The following is a 19185-nucleotide window of genomic DNA, read 5'->3' as shown; positions in this document are numbered from 1 at the left end:
AGGATGATACCTGGCATACGAGAGATCGTGAGATCGATGAAGAAGCGCACAGATGTCGCTGCCGAATTTCTGAGCACTCGATTGAAGATCTGAGGTGAGGTCGGGAGAGAGAGGCACAGGTGCAGCAGCAGCCACCGCCGCTTAGGTCAAAAAGAGAAGAAAGAATGAAAACTGAAGAGAAGAAAGAGACTGAGTGCAAGAAGAAGAGTTGCGTGCGAAGGCTACGGAAAAAAAAATTGAGGGATATGCCGCAACCAGTCTCACATGAAACTATTTTTGGTCAATCAAACGAAGCCACGTGTAATGTATATATATTTAAATATTGTCCGGTTCGGTTTAGGTCCACCGGTTCTGAAAAATTTGGAACCGAAGGCAACCGTGGACCTTCGGTTGGTTCAGGTTCATAGTTGACTTTTTCGGTTTAGTCAAAAAACTCCCTTTTTCGGTTTGGTTTGGTTTGGTTCGGTCGGTTTGATTGGTTTATCGATTTTTATGCCCACCCCTAATGTGAACATTCTATTATATCAACAATTCGAAATGTTGGAGATACAAGCTGACGAGCATGGAAATGTTGGATTCATAGAAAGAGATTTAAGAAATTTTGAGCGAAATAAAAGAGAATTGTTATATTTGTATTTCAAATAAGAGGAAGATAAAGATTCAGATTTTTTTTTAAGTTCGAGATAGATAATAATAATTGGCTAACTAGATGCTTCTAGGTTGACTTTGTTGCAAGGAAAGCTTACACATATTTTGGTGATGTGGTTGTATTTCCACTTGTAGGTGCTAACCACCATGGTCAAACCACCATTTTTGGATGTGGATTTTTGCGTAATGAAACTTTTGACTCATTTGTTTGGCTATTAGAAACATGGCTAGGACCAAAAGATGCTCCAACTGGTATAATCACTTATCAAAATCAAGCAATGACTAAGGCTATAGCTCAAGTTTTGCCAAACACATTTCATAGATACTGTGTTTGGCATATTTTTAAAAAGTTTCAAGAAAAGATGGGTTATTTTGACCATTAGAATTACTTTGAGCTTTTCAAGAGAGCCATATAGGAATCTGAGAACGTAGAAGAATTTGAAAATAATTGGTTGCAAGCTCTAGAGATAAATCAACCAAGTAGTAAGGAGTGGTTTGAAGAAATGTATAAGTTGCTTGGTAGATGGGTTCATGCATATGTTAAGCAATACTTTTCAACATAGATGTCTAATAGTCAAAGAGAAAAATCCATGCATGCATTTTTCAAGCGCTATTATTCCAAAAGTAACTCTTTGATGGATTTTATCACTCGTTTTAATTGGGCACTCTCTCATTTGAGACATGAAGAATTAGTTGCAGACCATGGGATTTAAATGAGAAACCTAATATGAAATTATGGATGCCGATGGAAAGCCAAATGGTTGGTTTATACACCAAAAAATGCTTTTACAAATTTTAAAATGAGATTTTGGAAAGTAATAGTTACATGGTGAATGTTATAAGTGAAGATGAAAATTGTTGGATTTACAAAATCCAAAAGTCTACTACAAACTCTAGAGTACAGACCTTTGTGCATGATGAAGTATCAAATATAGTGAAGTGTTGTTGTAAGTTATTTGATTTCGAAGGAATTCTATGCCAACATATGTTAGCATTTTTTTGAGTGAAACAAATCATACAATTGCCAAAGAAGTATATTATGCAAAGATGTACAATGTTTTCAAGAATTTGTAGTGATAAATGAAAAGTCCAAGATGGTACAGATAACTCACTAATAATGAGACACATAAGTTTATTTCAACTCGCATAAAAGCTAATTGATGATGCTGCAATATCAGAAGAAGTGAGACAACTTGTACGAGACTCATTTGAGGGACTTATTGATTAAATTAAAAATATGAATATGAATTTGGTTGGCAAAACATCTTGTGGCAATTCTCATTAACAACAAGATTTTGTAGATCCCTTCCATAGTGGAAAACGTTTGAAATCCTGGGGAGAAAAGACAAAAGGAAAGTCTAGGCGGTGTTCTCTACGTGGTAAGATTGGACAACATAATAAAAGAAAATGTCCATTACTTAATAGGTATGTGGTAGCATTTTCTACATTCTATTGCCATTTTAATTTTTTGATTGTGACGATTTCTTATCTATTTTGGATTTACTTGCATTAATGCAGATCATCTACAATGGAGAATAATGTTAAAGAGACTTTTGGGGAAGGAACAATAAATGATATTGATGAGTTTAAAGTTGTGGATTGCTACTAGTAGGTGTTTTTTGAGTGCTGTTATTTCCACCCACCTTATTCTCAACATTTTAAGGACAAGTTTACCCCTTTGTAAAATGACTTCTAGGGACTTACATAATCCACCTAAAAAAAAGCTAGAAAGTGAACTTATCTGAAGAATGAATCCAATGTGGATGCTAACAACTTTTAAAAAAAAATTAGATTAAATATTTTTTTAAAAACCCCAACAACACCCACCCGCCCAGCAAGGTTCAGTCGCTATAGAGAGTTCTCCTCGACCCAGGATCCGAACGCGTGACCATCTAGAACCACATCTTCTTCGTCATCTGCATCATGGGCCTCTTCCTTGACCCCATCTACTTCTTCCTCCCCAGCATAGGCGGATCCTCGTGCATGAAAATCGACATGGGGTTTCAATTGCTGGATTAACTCTTCAGATTGGAGAGTGGCAAAATTCGTCCAAATTTTTTTTGCTTAACAAACGTCTTCTGCTCAATTAGTGGCAGATTAATTTCACCCTAAGTTTTGATGCCCACAAAGACTTATAGTGCTAAAAATTGTGGTTAGCAAATCCCTTTAATGTGAAAAGAAAAAAGGACGAATAAAGAAAAAAAGAAAAAAGAAAAAAAACCAATCTCTAATTTGATAATTAATTTATGAAGGTTTAAGCAATTAAGTCTTTCATTAATTATTTTTTAAAGGATATTTTAGGAATAATGGTGGGTGGAAAGTTTGGATTGTATTTTTTCAAATTTACATAATGAGTGAGAAGATAAGGTGGGTGGGGAAATAGGATAGGAGGGTGGAAATAACAACACTCTATTTTTGTTTTTTTGTTTTTTTGCTAAAGTGTATGTGTTTTTTTTATTAACTTGTGAATTTTAATTTTGATACGTGTGGAAATTTTTAGGGAAATCATGCCTCACAAGAGATGCTATTTAGTATTTGACGTCTGCTGAGGCCCAAAAAATCTAAAGGCCGGGTCAAATATATTTCCAGCCTAGTACAACACTTAACCAGGGGAAAAGCTCGACTGGGGTATGTAAGAGTTTGTCATGTATGCTTGCACAAGTTATGGTCCACGTGTCATGCCAAGCAAATATGCAACCCGCCACTTAGAAAGGTCATAACAAGCCCGTAAAATGTACTGACTCTATGAACCCGCGCTTGTTATCCCATCGAGTGCCATTTGGCTCAACCATGGCCCATTACAATACGACAGAAGCTCGAGCACAAGCACGCCAAATAACACGCAACGCCAAGCGGAAAACATTTATCTTGGCAAGCCGCACTATAAGCTTAAGTGGGCCCAAACCACGTGAATGTATGGGGCTTGCTGAGCGGATTGTGATATGGATAGTTATGAGTATTCATGAGGCCCATTGATGGTCTAAGGAGTAGAAGTTTTGGGCCGCTTAGGAGCACCAAAATTCAGGCCGATTTCTTGAGCCTAAAAATATGGGTAAGCATGAGAGAGAAACCCAATACCTTAGGAAAAATATCCAATGGCCTACAACACTTGGAAATGTCCCACATCAGTCAAAATATCTGGCACCTTGTCAAAATCAAAACATATCCACGCAAATAGGTTGTTTCCAGCAACTTGACGAAACCATAAGGGAAATTTACAGGCCGTTGGAAATAAAACAACAACGATCCAACACCTTAGAAAATAACCCAACCCAGCACCTTATAAAATATCCAACATCGTGAAAAATATCCAGTGCCCTTGAAAATACCTCAGCCAAATCAAAACCAAGTCAAAAAAAATAAGCCATTGCAAAAACCAAAGGGAATCCATGTGCTTAGGCTGCTGGAGGTGAAATACAGCTCTAGTAGGAAAACCAGGAAGAAAAGTAAGGGGCATCTCATCCACATGAAGCCTCGTGAAAGTCTTGGAACTCCAAAAAGGGCCACTCCTATGCACTCGGATTGGGGAGCTTTCACTAAATAGGATTGAATGGAAGAAAGTTTAGGAAAATGGAGAGGATGACTTGGTAAAATTAGGGGTTCCAACGCTTATAAAAGAAGGCACCTTCTACCTTGCAGTTTAACACATCTAGAGCAAGCAAGCATCCTCACTCACTGCTGGAACCTTCAATTTCAAGCCCTATTGTCCCATCTTCTTCTTTTCTCTTCTAGCAAACGATCCAAGAGCGAGACCAAACTTTTGTCAAGCGGCTGGAAATTTACTCAAGCCACCCATCCATTATTTCCATTGCTCCCTCTCTTCCCTCATCAAAATCTCCCCAAATTTACTCAACCCTAAACCCTACTCTGAACCTTTGTATCCATAAGAAATCCAAGCTCTTTCTCTCTATTGCTAATCTCATAAAGACTTGGTTCTCATGCCACAAGCTTCTCAAGGCAAGCCATAATACTAATCTGTCACAGGTGTCTGATTTACTAGTGAAAGGAACCAAAGTGTTTTCTAAGGCTCCACGAACCTTTCGAAACACTTTTGGGGTATGGTTCTTGAATTAAGGCACATGGGCAACTTCATCCGTTCTCTCTTTACGGCAGCCTAAGCCCATTCGTCAAGCTGCTGGAACAAAAAGACCGCTACAACATTAAGCTTTATGCATAGGGATCCCATCAACAGTTGTTCAAATTAAATGTTATTTAGTATTTGACGTCAAGCTTTATGAACAATAGCAACATCAACAATTTTTCTTCCTTTGTGCTTGAACAAATTAGTAGTTATGTTTATCAATCTGATCATAATTTGGTGTACTTGTAGTCATGAGTACAATTTAGATTAAAACCATTGTGATTCTTTTGCTATGTGAGGAGATTTAAGCATTCCCGATTCACGTGTAAAAAATATTTTACTAAAATAAGTTTCTCACAGGATTATACCATTGAAAGACTACTGTATATAGACGTTGTGTATTCAGCCGTAGTTTCTCTTCCGTTTTCATGAACTAGCATGTTGGCATACACAATCTACATATTTGGGTCAAAAAGGGATGAATGATGACGTGATAAAAGCAATTGAAGAGGAACACCTGCTGAAGTTTAGAAAATCAAATAAGAACCTTGAAAATGTAGATGTATATTGAAATTTCTAAATCATGAACTGTTACACACTTAAATTGAAAAACGCTAGAGCATTCTCAATGAGCTCATCAATTACTAGAGTTTCATCTAAGCCATCCTTATTTTCACCAAGCAATGCAGATGATGGATACATGTTTGCTCCTCGGAGCCATCTGAGTCACTTGCTAAAATAAATAAAATAATTTTGGTAAACTACAATTTCACCCTTATAAAGGAGTTTGGAATTCAACCAATTACAAGTAGGTGTTTATTAGATTTTTCTGTTTTTTGGAATTTTACTAATTCCAAAAAAAAAAAAAAAAAAGTACATGCTTAGCTACTATTTGGTAATAGAAAAGGAACATAAGTCACTCAAAAATCATAGAATGACTAAGTAGAAGTGAAAATTTGACTAAGAAGTCATATTTTTTGGGTACTCAATGAATTGAGTTAAGATAATCAAATTGATTTAGGGTCCCAAAATTTAAACAAATTTTTTGGGTTCAAATTTGGGTCCTCATTATTCATGAAGAAATCGTGTCTTTTTCGTTTCTCTCCATATTAAAAGTATTCAATACGGACATAATCTTCAAGAAAACAGATATAGAGGGCCTAAGACGTGATTAATTTCTTGATGCCCTAAGAACAACGAACAAACAAACAAAAAAGAAGAAAAGAAAGAGCGTGCGTTGTGAACTTAATGAGTAAAATCAGAGCTTCAAAACTTGTTGGCAACGCCAGAATCAAAGGAGGCTGTGGGCAGCGGCTACAAGTTTCGAGAACATTGCTTGCTCACGAGGAGAACATGTTTTATTTTTTTAATTTCCAGAAACGTGTTTTGTTGTAATTGAAATTAATATAAAATATCTTATAGGATTTTTAAATCAGATTTTTCTCCACCTTTAGGTTAGATCCAAAGGTGGGTGACCACAAACTCCTTGGACTCTGGAGTCCAGGAGAATGGGACTGAACTCAAGTGGTTTATGAACAATATTAGGTATGGTACCAATACATTTTTGTATTGTAAAAGCTAGGAGTGTGCATTGGTAATTACAACTTGGAAAGAAATTAAAAAAGAAAAAGAAAAGAGATAATCAATTATGTCTGAATAAAATAAAATAAAACGTAGACATAAACATAAAATTAAATAAAAAACCAAGAACAAAAAATACTATCAATGTCTCAACCTCCAAACATACGCTTTCAACATACAAGTATCGAATTTCAGTTGAAGATTTCTTGCTTATTGATATATTCCATAATGCTGATCCAGTTAGTTCAAATTGACCCAAATCCAATCTTATTGACTTTATATTTCTTCCTAGTTGTTTAGTTTAATTTATTTTCACGTTATCTAATGTTTCCCCACAAAATATGTCACTGTTGTTACTTGTATGGGTGATCCAACTCCAAGCTAGGATTATTATATGTTGCTCGATTCCAATTGTATTAAGTTTTAATGGAATATTAAGTTTCAACTGTAACGTGACAAAATAAGGGAGCACATAAGACATGCCTTCTTAAATATGTTTTGTAATATGGCATCGAGCTAATATGAAACTAAAAGTATAGCAATTTTTGATGATTAGGTTGTGTTGTTAGAACTCTCTCATCTCTAAGTCCCAAAGAAAACTCAATAGAGGAGGGAGGATGACGAAACATCACTTGCCCCTCCTCCTCTCTTGGTTTTCTTTTGGGTAAATGAATAAGTCCCTTTGGCATTTTGAATAAGAAGTCCTTTGTGGTGATTTCTTCTGAGCTATGATCAGATCGAAGTTTCTCATCACCTTTTTTGGGCTATGTCCTCAATCAAATCATTCTTCCATAAGCCTATCTCTAACACTTCTTATCTTTTCTAAATTTAGTTCTACATAGTATTTCGAGGAGTTTGATGCAATCTACGCAATTGTTTTTTCCCTGATTGCTAGATTGGCATATTTGTTCGATGTTATGTGCAGTTAAGGGTGGCAATGGGTCGTGTCATGTAAGGGTAATAAACATGTTAAGAATGCTCAACCCAAACCCAATCCATTTAATAAATGGCTTGTGTCGGGTTCTAATTGTGTTAGGTTAGGTTCAAAATAAGTTACCTGTTCAATAACCTATTTAACAAATCAATAAACATGTCAAGTAACCTATTTACACAAAACCCATTTAAAAAACATTTGAAGTTAAAATTTGGGTGGGCTAAAAATTGATTGCCTTAGGGTACACGGTGGAACATGTAAATATATGCATGCCACATATTTATTATTAGTAATAAAACTTTAAAATTAAATAGTAAATGAGTTAAGTAGGCATTTCGTGGGTTCGTCGGTTGGTGGGTTGACTCGAAACCCACTCATTTATTAAAAGTGTCATTACAGGTTGACTCGAATTTGACTAGAAATTTTAATCGTGTTGGTTGACCACCTTATTTTGCATGCGGATTTCATGTCGTTCATCGAGTCGTATCGAAAATTGCCACCCCTATATGCAGTTAGATCATTGGAAACCATGTTTTCCTCAGATCTATCACAAGTTTTGTTTTCACTTGAAGACTATATGCATAGTGGGTGTGACCGCAATGACGATTCTTCATGTGGTGGTGGTGGTGTTCATTTAAGCTCTTGGGTTGCTTTAAGGTAGCCGTGGGCACAATTCCGGGTCAACCCGACTGAACAGCCTAACCCAATCATAGTGGGTTGGGCTGGCCTAAATATGAGTGAGTCTTAGGTTCAAAAAATCATAAATCACTATGTACGGTTGGGTTACTAGTTGGCCAAAACTTAAAAGTAGGCTTAATTTGAGTTAACTCAACCAAATTGCCCAACCTGATCACAAAAAGTTTGGGTTGGATTGGGTTGGCCTAATAATGAACGTGTCTTAGGTCTAAGCAATCATAAACTGCTATATATCTGGTTGGGACTAAAATCGACCCAACCCAACCCATGCCCACCCTTACTTTACGGTTTCGATTACGTTAGGTTTGCCCCTTTGACCAAGGTTCGGTATTCCACGTTACCCCTATTGTTAACTTTATCCAAAATTTTGTAAATTTTAATGACATAAAAGAGATGTTTAGTATATTTGTACTCATGGGTCATGCGATGTGAGTGATATGGCAAAGTGGAGCCCACCTCCATATAAAATATTTAAAAGATTAAAAAAAACACTTTTAAAAAAATAAAAAACTTATAAAATATTTTTAAAGTAATTAACAAAATATATATATATATATATCAAATTAAATAACATTTTTTTAGGAAAAGAAAAACTCTCTTCCTCTCCCCATTCTCAACCCACCTCCCTTTCTCTCCCCCAAAACCACACCACCCTCCATCGGAGAGGAGGGCTCCAATGCTACAATTCTCAAAATCAGCTTCGGCACCCCCTTTCCTTCTATCTAGCTAACACAAATTTGCACCTAGCCAACCCAGATCTCCCACCTACCCCACACACCACAACGACCAGATTTGGCCCCTTACTCCATGAGCCATTACAAGAGGAAGAGAGAGACACAAGAGGAGAGAGACACAAAGAGAGGGGCGAGTCGGGGGTAGGGGAATGGGTGGGTGTGGAGGCTGGTGGGGCTTGGGTAGAGTTTGTAATTATTTTAAAAGTTTAAGAAATGTTAACATGTTGGAGGTGCTCCATTTTGCTGGATCACCCACCCAAATTGGTGGGTAAATGACCCACAGTATAAAATTACTAAAACACCCCAGTCATGTCATCAAGCTTAACGAAGTTTTAGAATGGAGTTAACGGTAGAAGGCAATGGCTGGGGCCCCACTAGTGTAGTGGTAAGGAGCTTTGTCTCCACCTAGTTGGTCCTGGTTTCGAGGCATGTCATGACATTGTAAAATGTGCATGAGTTTGCACCCCCTCTCCCGAGAAACACTTACATGAAATGGATATAACATTATTTTGCTATACTCGACCAATCACAGTATGCCATGCGTGATAACTTTTTTACATGGCAGTTTGTGATTAACAAAATAGTAAAACAAATGATATCCCCATTTCATACAAGTTTTTCCACCCTCCCCCTCCTTAACTATTGACAAAAAAAAATTACATTAACAAAAACAGTAGTGGGCAACATAGAACACAAATCTTGGTCAAGAGGAAAAAGCAGGTCAGTTTGACTTCCAAAGGGGGAAAGTGAAGTGAGATTTGATCTTGGTGCCAAGGGGTACTGTAGCAAAGCCCAGCCCACCTTTGAATAAGACGAGGTCTCACCACTTGGGCCAAACCAAAACAGCCCAGAGTCAAATCTAGCTTAGGTCCATTTTACAGCGTTCCCCTTGTGAGTGAGAGAGCTAAATTTAATAAATGAAAATGAAAAGGAAAGGATAAAAAATAAAAGTTTAAAATGGCAACCGACTCAGCGTATTGTATATAAAGTGAAAACTTCTTTTCCTAGTTTCTGCCATTTACAACCTCATTTCATTTGATTGTCAGCTAAGTTATCAACAAACCAACATAAAATATTCATGGAGAAATCAACAGAAACCGCAGCAGCAAGTGGAAACAAGAGTAGAAAGATGAACAACAACAATAAGGAGCAGGACCCAATTGGAAGCAGTGATTTCTCGGAGCTGGAAATGGACGCAGCGGAGCAACTCATACAACTGAGCGGATCAATATCAGACAACAATGACGCTACAGAAGAAAGCGATGGCAAAACTGTTCATCATGGTGATCATGATCAGGTATGTTCCTCAAAATACAGAACAACAAGATTTGCAGATGTGGTGGAAGATGATGATGGTGATGACGTACTAGCAAGTTTGGGGCCGAGCAGGAAGAAAGGAAGATATCGCTCGATTTCCGAGCTGTACGAGTTGACGAAGCCTCTTAATAATCTTGTTAATGTTATAAATTATAAGAGGAAAATGAGGGCAAATTGATTTTTGTAAAACTTCCTAAGAGTTAGATGTTAGGTTAAGTTAAACCCTTATGTATGTGAATGAATTTTGTATGACATACATGTAATTTGTAAATTAATTGCAAGCATGGTTGTGTTTTCTTGGCATATGGGTTCCTCTTTTTTCTGGTAAATATGATACGTTGATTCGGCCGGTCGTCGAAACCAGAACATGCCGACCTTTGCTATGTATATCCGAGACCAACAAGTTACAGAGGGATTGGCATTTATGTTTTTATTTTATTTTTACAGGCGACTGTAAATTAATCTAATCTACGAGGAGGCGGTTTCCTCACCGTTTGATTTGTGTTGGATTTGGAATCATGGGCACATCCAATATATTAATGCAGAAATTGAAACCATTAGTTATTAGCCCATGCAGCAGTATCCCAGCAAGCAATATATTTACTATAGCAAGTGAGAGATTTTTAGAACTCTTGATGAGTGTAAGGATGTTTCTATTTGTTAGGCGTAATGGGTAATTTTATGGCCAAATGTTTTTAAACCAAAAGCAGAATTTTAAAAACAAAATTGAATTTAAGAAAATCTTGGTTGAGGTAGAAATTCTTCCTGGGTGGAGGAGATTGCTTAATGAGAGTTTGAAGAATTTGGTGAAAGAAAAAAAAAAATGGAACTTGAAGATGTTGAAGAGTTCAAGATGGCGCGTAGAAACAACAGACAAAACAACAAAAACAAAAACAAGGGTTTCTATTTGAACAGGGAACTTTTCTTTCTTGGCGTACAAATTCTAGAAAATTCCTTATGGAAGACTAAGTCAAAGTCCAGGGTTCTTAAAGCTTTGTGACGATGCCGTTTAAGCATGTTGGGTCACAAGGCAAATAATTGTGTTAAAGACAGACTCAAATCCATTAACTTAAAATACTTATGACAGTTTCTGTAGTTGTATGGAATCTTATATGGAATGCTCGCAATTTCCTCCAAGAGCTCAAAGTTCATTCTATGGTATATCGCTGTACAAGTTCGTTACATCATTCTCACAATAACTAATCATGTGATCGAGAGCTCAAAGTTCATTCTATGAACCATGAATGACTACAAGAGAGGCGTGGTATACACTTGGTTTTTGCAATAATATTTCATTTCAAGGTACCAGGTAATCAACGAACATATACTTTGCACAGGATAAAATACAGAGCGTTATCTATAAAAAGTAGTAAAACTGGGGAAGAGAATCCGCAGCTTCAGTTTCTTAAGGTCTCCATCAATACCCCAGATGGTATCCATGTTCTGTCAAGCTCTGCAAATTACTGGGAACATCCGCCGGTTCTTTACAGTAAGCATTCGAGAAGCAGCTTCCGCAATCCAACGTTGCTGTAGTACGTCTCCATATGACAACTAAATCTCAAGATTTTTTTAACACATGACAGAAATTTTTATATGAAAGCAGCAAGTATGCATTTAATAGACAAGTCTTCATTTACAAGTTTTTCCTACATAAAACACAGGTGATTAATTATAATAAGCAGTGTTCAAAATTCAAATACCTAGCAACCTTTCTAGCCGAAGGAATTGTTTTCAGGGGGAAAATAAGAAAGCAATGGAAAAGCATAGTTAATCAAGGTTCCTAAATGTCTTCTACAACATTTTTACATCAAAATTTTCATATTCATAGGCAGTGCATTTTTTTTATGGTGTTTTAATATGACCAGCAGTAAGTACAGAGCACCCAAACCCACCAAAACACAGGCTTTTTACCTGTCACTACGATGACTTAGGCTCATCAAGACAAAATGATTAGGTATGAATATTAGTATTAGACTAGAGCCAAGTCTGCAACTGCCTTTGATCCTTTTACAACCATAGATCTAGGCTCTAGGCTTGCTTAGTGACTTCCAAGTTCCAACTGGTTTGTAATTCTTGGTATCTTTTTATGTTGTGAACTTTCAGTATGCTAACAGTCCTGCTAGCTTTAAAGCATCGGAATAAGCTCTAAATGCTTCACAACTTGAACCTCCAAAGATGCTCATAGCTTCAAAGACATTTCATGGTTAATTTCCTATACATCAACAGAGTACAATGATATATTAACTATCTTTCCTCATAGAGAAAAAAAGAAAATAAAAGAAAGAAAAAGGTTTTCATTTTTTTTTAGATGTGCAGCAACAAGTCTGATTTCTATCTGGACAAGAATTAAGATTTTTATTTTACTTTGTTATTGTTTATCTTTGAAAAGAACCTTAAGACAGAGCAATCTGGTAACACATACAAATTGTGAAAACAGAAGCTTACAAGTTGTGGCTTCATCCTCATTCATTCCCAAAAAGAGAACTGCATCTTGGATACTTACTGTAGAATAAGCAGACCGCAGCAGCTGAAACATCTTCTTTGGGTAAAGATCTGCAAGAAATTCAGAACAAAATTAATGATGACATGAAGTGCACAAAACATAAGAATTTGTACACCCAAAGAAAGGAGTATTTGAGTGTTGATCTCCTCAAAATCAATTATTAGAAACTGTAGAGATTATTTCCTCTTTTCAATTCAACTAGAGATTAAGTGCAGATTACACTATGCAATTCATTCCCATAGGGCTTACAAGCATGACATGAAGATTGAGCCTGACAATATTGTCCAGATTGAAAAGTACTTGCAGACATATTTTTCCGCAGAATCAAGAGTAAATTTGCCATTCCTCGTCCTGATTATCGGATGGCTAAATCAGCTAAAGCATCTTTCCAAAGACATAATTAAGCTCGCTAAAGATATGATGAATGATTAATCAATAAATATTAAAAAGTGCATGGTTGTTTCTATTTTTACTTGTTACGCTAATCTTCAGATACAATTAGACTAGTCGCAATTTCCAGCAGGGCCATAGTGAGTGACTCCTTTAAAGAACTACCATCTCAGGAAAAAGAAAACCAAAGTAGAAACTAGGAATGAAAAGAAAACACTCTAATGGTTGGATGTGAAATAAAATAAAGTGATACGGGGAGAAATTTATGCAGGCAGAAGCAAAATTGCTTCCTATTGCTGGGATAAAAGATGTATTGTAGTCATCATACATCAGTTACACTTTTCAAGTCATCTAACAAATTAACTTTCAATCTTCAATTGATACAAGAAAGTCTAATCAACGATTTTAATAATCTGTTTAATGACATCCTTTTACTGATCTACAACAGGTGCTGCTGCATATCTGCCTCATTATTAAACTTTTTCTTCAAATTTTCACTTTATTCCTGTCAAAAATTTGAAATCAATCAAAATTATGGCTGCTTTAAGTTCCATACAAGATCGGGTTTCTTTCTCCAATAGATTGTAACTCTTTGTGATCTTATGAATTCACTTCTGTGTTTGTTTTACTAGTCTATATGATGTGAACTTAGGAGACAAAATTGATGTTATTCTGAACATTCAGGATAAAATTTGTGTTCAATCAAAATTATCAGAGGTAAATATGAGCCCTTTATAATAAGGTGATTATCAGTTTTATTGTCTAGTTTTTACTAATGTATCACTCTGGTAGACATCTTTTCCACAGTGGCTATACATCACAATGTTTTTTGATAAAATTATATCTTATAGAAAAGGAACAATAATTCTTTTGCGGACCTGGTGCATGCATGTATGCTCTGCAATGAACCATACCCAAAAAACAGGGAAAATAATTTTCCATAAACCAACCATGAAGATTTATGCATTCATACTGCATCAACCATATAATAATTTCTTCTTGCTCAGTGAACTACACCATGAAGGAAAATGAGGCAGTGTGTTAACACAGCATATAACTTCTAGCAAATACTACTGACATGTATCCTTATTGGGAACTACTTTAACTGAATTGATTGTCTTATAAACAAGAAGTTCAAAAGGATTTTCGTTGAAGTTCAAACGGAAAACTTCAAAAAATACGTGGTTTGTGAATACTTTAGATCTGTATTTAGTATATAAAAATCTGCATACCATGATTTTTTCAAATTGAAATGTCAAATCGAAGTCAGTCGTTTCAGACAATTTTATGCATAAGCTCTACAAGTATGAAGTGATTCTCGTAGGTGCATTCAAATGGTTTAAAACTCATGTGTGAACATAGCCAATTATGGGTGAAAGATATAAAGCTGAGACGGTACCTTCGTATATAATGGTGCAAGTCACATTATTTTTTGTTGAACTCATTATTGGATTTGCAACTGCTAAACTTGAACTTCACCACCCATCTTTTTCTTGACAATTATCACTTCCACGAGCAAGACCCCATAAATTAGTGGGGCCGGAACTAGTTCATAAACAAAACAACAAACCATGCCCAAGGAGCATCACTTACAGATGAAATTTAAAATGCAGGTTGATATCATTTAAGTTTCACCAACTATGAGCCGTGTGATGCAGAACCTAGAATTTACTTAACTCTAATAGAAAAAAGTACACAGTTCTATTAAGGTAAGACAGAGTGTTAGACTGCAAAATTCATTATTCTCAAAATTAATTATTTTGCATTATTTCTACATGAAAATTTAATCGTATATAATGTAACAAATAGCATTCCCCCTCAAGAAGTCCACGGGTGACAAGTACAAAGTAATGAAATAAAATCCGGAAGACTAGATTAGAAAAACACACACGCACACACACAAATATGTGTGTGTGTGTGTGTGAGAGAGAGAGAGAGAGAGAGAGAGAGAGAGAGAGAGAGAGAAGATCAATCACCTTATGGAGAATGGCTTCATATTCAGTTGACCATGATTATCATCCCAGTTCCAGTTATAGCCAAGAATTAATCAATGACCAAGAATCACAACAAAAAAACCACCCAGTTCCAGTTATAGCCATTGCAGCAATATGAAACAAGAATTAGAGTAAAAGCTCCATAAAATTATGAGAAATCAGTAGTAACCTATAAGCTTGACCCAGAGAAACAACAATTAGAGAACAGAAAAAAGCACAAGTTTAAGCTATTAGGTTGACCAAAGATTGAGAATTGAAGAGTAGAAGAATTTCAAGAAATAAAATGATATTGTAAGAGTTTGCAAGTTCTCGAGTGAATGAAACAAACAAGAGAGAGAGAGAGAGAGAGAGAGAGAGAGAGAGAGAGAATGGCGGATTACAGAGATGATGATGATGTGCCAAAAAGAGTAGTTAGAGGGGAAGGAAGGAGAAGGAGAACTGAATTGAAAGAGCAAAGAAATAGTTATGTTTTGGTAGACAAGAGTCATGGGTTCGAAAATCTAAAGAATCCTATAGATTGCAAGAGAAATTTAAAAGAGCGGTTGATTCTTTTGTCTGTTAAGACTACGCAGTATTGAGTAGTGTTTTGTCTGCCAACGCTCTGCAGCGATGGACTCCTCCGCAGTTGGGTTATATTATTTTTTAATTTCCTTTTTGTTTTTCGATTTAAATTTAGGGAATTTCATTAAAACACCCAAAATGGGAGCTGAAATTATAAAAAAATTCAGCACTCAAAATACTTTATAAACATACCCAAAATCCATCATTACACACACTCAAAACCCATTTATAAACACACCCAAAAAATATACAATTGTTGATTTTGGGTGTGTTTCTATATTTAAATAGTATTTGAGTTTTTTTATAAATACATGTCTAGAATTGAGTTTATTTATAAATTTGTATTAAATTTAATATGATGTTTGGTTACTGAATTTATAACAGGGAGCTTTAGTAATATACCCAAAATAAGGGTTGATATTATAAAAAAAAAAACCCCACATGGTAGTCCTTGAGTTTTGCCAAATTATCACATTTGAAATTTATGTTTTTTTTCTTATCACATTTATTGATCTTTATGTTACTCCGAACACATCAGTTAAAATAATTCATATATATGAATACTTTAGGATATATATGAATTGGAGCTCTGATAGGACAGTTTTAGAGGTGGACCAGACTATCGGTGACGACTACATAGGCAGATTTTTTAGGGTCTGTATTATATTCGATGTGGGACAGCCTTTGATGCGGGGAACCTTCGTGGTGTTTCCAGGGGAAGGTTCTCGTTAGATTGATTTTAAATACGAATTTCTCCCAGAATATTGCTTTGTATGAGGTTGTGTGGGTCATCCAAGTCGTCTCTATCTAGAACAACACCATGAGGAGTATGGAAGTAGTGGTGTGCGATCTGAAGCTTTATTGGCATGTGCTGGTTTGGCAGCTGAGGATGATCTACAGGGTCAAAAGCTTAAGGGCTTTGTGTGACGATCCCATAATAGCCAGAGTTCTGGGCATATGAGTGATAGTGATGATTTGAATGGTGAGTTTATTGGGCATAGATATAATGGCGGAGATTGTTGGGGTGGCATAGAAGGTAGTCGTGCTAATCAAGTTGGTTCGTGGAGGGTGATAGGATTCAAGGGGCTGAGCTGGAGGACACGGCTACTTCACCATGCAAATTTGGAACTCATTCTTCGACGATGGCGGATTCGATTCGTCGACAGTGGGAAGAGGAGGAAAGGAATAGGCAGCTTAAGGAGCAGGTGTGGGACAATGAGGTGTTTATTAGAGGGGCGGACCCCTAGGTGGGCGACAACCCTCAGACTTTTGTCTTATCTATGCTTTCTTCCAACTCTAGATAGGGTGTGAATCATGTATTCCATTAGCAAGGAATAGCAGAGGCCAGATGAATGGGACTTGGGTTTTGGGTTGGATTTAAATGCTTCTATTGAGGAGCAGGTGTAGGTTGTTGAATGAGGTGACTGTGTAGACTCAGTCAAGAGGGGATATTGATAGGGGGAATCAGTGGGGCTTAACCTAAAATTCTGACCCATTCAATTTGGGACCTTTAAAAGTTGGTGCACAATATAAGGATAAAGGTAGGTTAAAGAAGGAAGGGTCCGGATAGCATTTGGGAGCAGGACGACAAAAGTGTTAGATATGATAAGAGATATCATAATGGAGACCAGGGTGTATTTCCCAAGATGTCAGGAACATTAGGTGAGGTACGACAGTGTTTGCCTTTTAAGGAAGAATTGAATCAGGCAGTGGAGACTAGCCTTAATGGGTCTCCACAGTTGCCATGAAAATCATCGTGTGGAATTGTCGAGCATAGGGGTCCCCTGACAGTTTCAAGTCTTAGGGAGCAAGTTAGGCTCTAGGCCCCTGACATAGTGGTGTTGCTAGAAACTAAAAACAGTCATATCACTATGGGTGGTTACAAAAACAGTTGGGGATGAATTTTATGCATGTGGTGGCACCTAAGGGTCTAAATGGTGGTTTATGTATGTTCTGGAAGGTGGCTCAGCATGTTGTTTTGGTTAAGTATGCAAATTTCCTCATTGAGATAGATTTCATGATATCATGCATAACTCTACTTGGCAGTTTTATACAGTGTATGCAAGTATGGATGATGGGGTCTGGAGAAAATAATTGGGGGTATTGCGGGACCGAATTAATACATGTGGAGAAGGGTTGTCTTGTGATGGGGGATTTCAATGACATTCTTGATGTGACAAGGAAAGATAGCAGGAGACCGCGTATAATACGAAGCATGAATGACTTTCATAGGTTTGTCTCAGATTGTCACTTGTTAGATTTGGGATATGAGGGATATCCATATATATTAAGGAATCGAATGGAAAGTTTCAGGAACGACTTGATAGAGGTTTCGCTAATGACCACTAGCTGCATATTTACCCTGAAGCCCGAGTGGTTCATCAAGTAGTACTCGAATCGGATCAGCTATGCTGGTGCTTCATACCTAGGTCTCATTGCAACATAGGGCATGCCGCTTTTTATTTTATTTTATTTTATTTTTATTGTTATCAACGATGGGAATGGGGGAACGATGTCAGGCTGTAGTCAAGGAGTGCTGGTATCGAGGGTCAAATGGTATGCAGGTGTTTGAAAAGCTTAATTGGGTAAGGAAGGGCTTGTAGATTGGAAATGACAGAAGTGGTGTAGCTCTAAAGTTTACATTGACTACTTAAGGGAAGAGTTGTGTGCTGCTCCCCGAGGTCCAGTCTTTTAGGGCAACAAGATTAGAAGGCTAAAAAAGGATCTCAAAACTGAGTTACAAAAAGAGGAACAATATTGGAAGTTGAAGTCCAGAGTACAATGGCTGCAAGAAGGTGATAAAATACAAAGTTTTTTCATTCCAAGACCGTATCTCGCCGAAGAATTAATCGGCTGCATGGTCTAGAGGATCAAGGTGGCATTTGGTATGGGGAGGCATTTGATATTAGGAGGACTGTGGAATCATATTTTCAGGATCTATTCACGTCCGGTAACCCGGTGGGTATTGATGAGATCCTGGAGTGTGTACATGCCACTGTTTCGTTCCAGGATAATATTTCTCTAAGTAAGCATATTTTAGTTAATGAAGTGGTGGCTACTGTCAAGCAACTGAATCCTATTAAATCACCTAGACCGGATGAATTCACTAGAAGTTTCTATCAAAAGTTTTGGGCCACCATTGGTGGAGACATTCTTGAGATGGTTAATACCTTCTTCCATTATGGGAGGATGCTTCGGAAGTTCAACCACACCCACATTGTCTTGATATCTAAAGTTGAGAACCCTAGAAGAAGGAAGCAGTGGTGGACTATTTCTTTATGTAACGTGGTGTATAAAATCATATCTAAGGTGTTAACTAACCGATTAAAGAAGGTGATCCCGCATGTGGTAAGTCTGAACCAATCGGCTTTTGTTGCAGAGAGACAAATTACTGATAATATTTTGGTGGTACATGAGATACTACATACCCTCAAAGTGCTTAGGGATTGGACCAACAATACATGTCTATGAAATTAGATATGGCTAAAGCATATGATAGAGTGGAGTGGGCTTTTCTAGATTCCATGATGGAGAAGTTGGGGTTTGATAGCCAATTCCGAGGTTGGATTATGGAATGTGTTACTATAGTTTCTTACAGTGTCTTGATCAATGGTGAACCGTCATGGCATATTATTCCAAGTAGGGGTTTGCATCAAGAGGATCCATTATCTCTTTTTTTGTTCCTCATATGTGTCGAAGGACTTAAGGCGTTGATTCGACGGTAGGAAGTTAGGAATTTGGTGCAT

The 19185-nt window shown here is 36.9% G+C and overlaps 1 long non-coding RNA gene across 2 annotated transcripts; it reads right to left on the bottom strand.

Annotated features, from left to right (window-relative positions):
• Positions 1–11205: 11205 nt before the first annotated feature.
• On the bottom strand, positions 11206–15464 carry LOC148920392 (uncharacterized). 2 transcript variants are annotated; one of them, XR_016123712.1, is made up of 5 exons: positions 14861–15464; positions 14284–14429; positions 12744–12845; positions 12437–12544; positions 11206–12203 (listed from the first exon to the last, which is right to left on the bottom strand). It is a non-coding gene; the product is annotated as an uncharacterized LOC148920392 (long non-coding RNA). The 2 variants fall into 2 exon arrangements; XR_016123711.1 differs by lacking the exon at positions 12744–12845.
• Positions 15465–19185: the final 3721 nt, after the last annotated feature.

This window comes from Prunus mume, linkage group LG2 (genome assembly GCF_029339155.1).
Source record: "Prunus mume cultivar Tortuosa linkage group LG2, ASM2933915v1, whole genome shotgun sequence".
Classification (NCBI taxonomy): Eukaryota; Viridiplantae; Streptophyta; class Magnoliopsida; order Rosales; family Rosaceae; genus Prunus; species Prunus mume.
The sequence above is the reverse complement of the archived record's forward strand: the minus strand, read 5'-3'. Positions and strand labels throughout refer to the sequence as shown.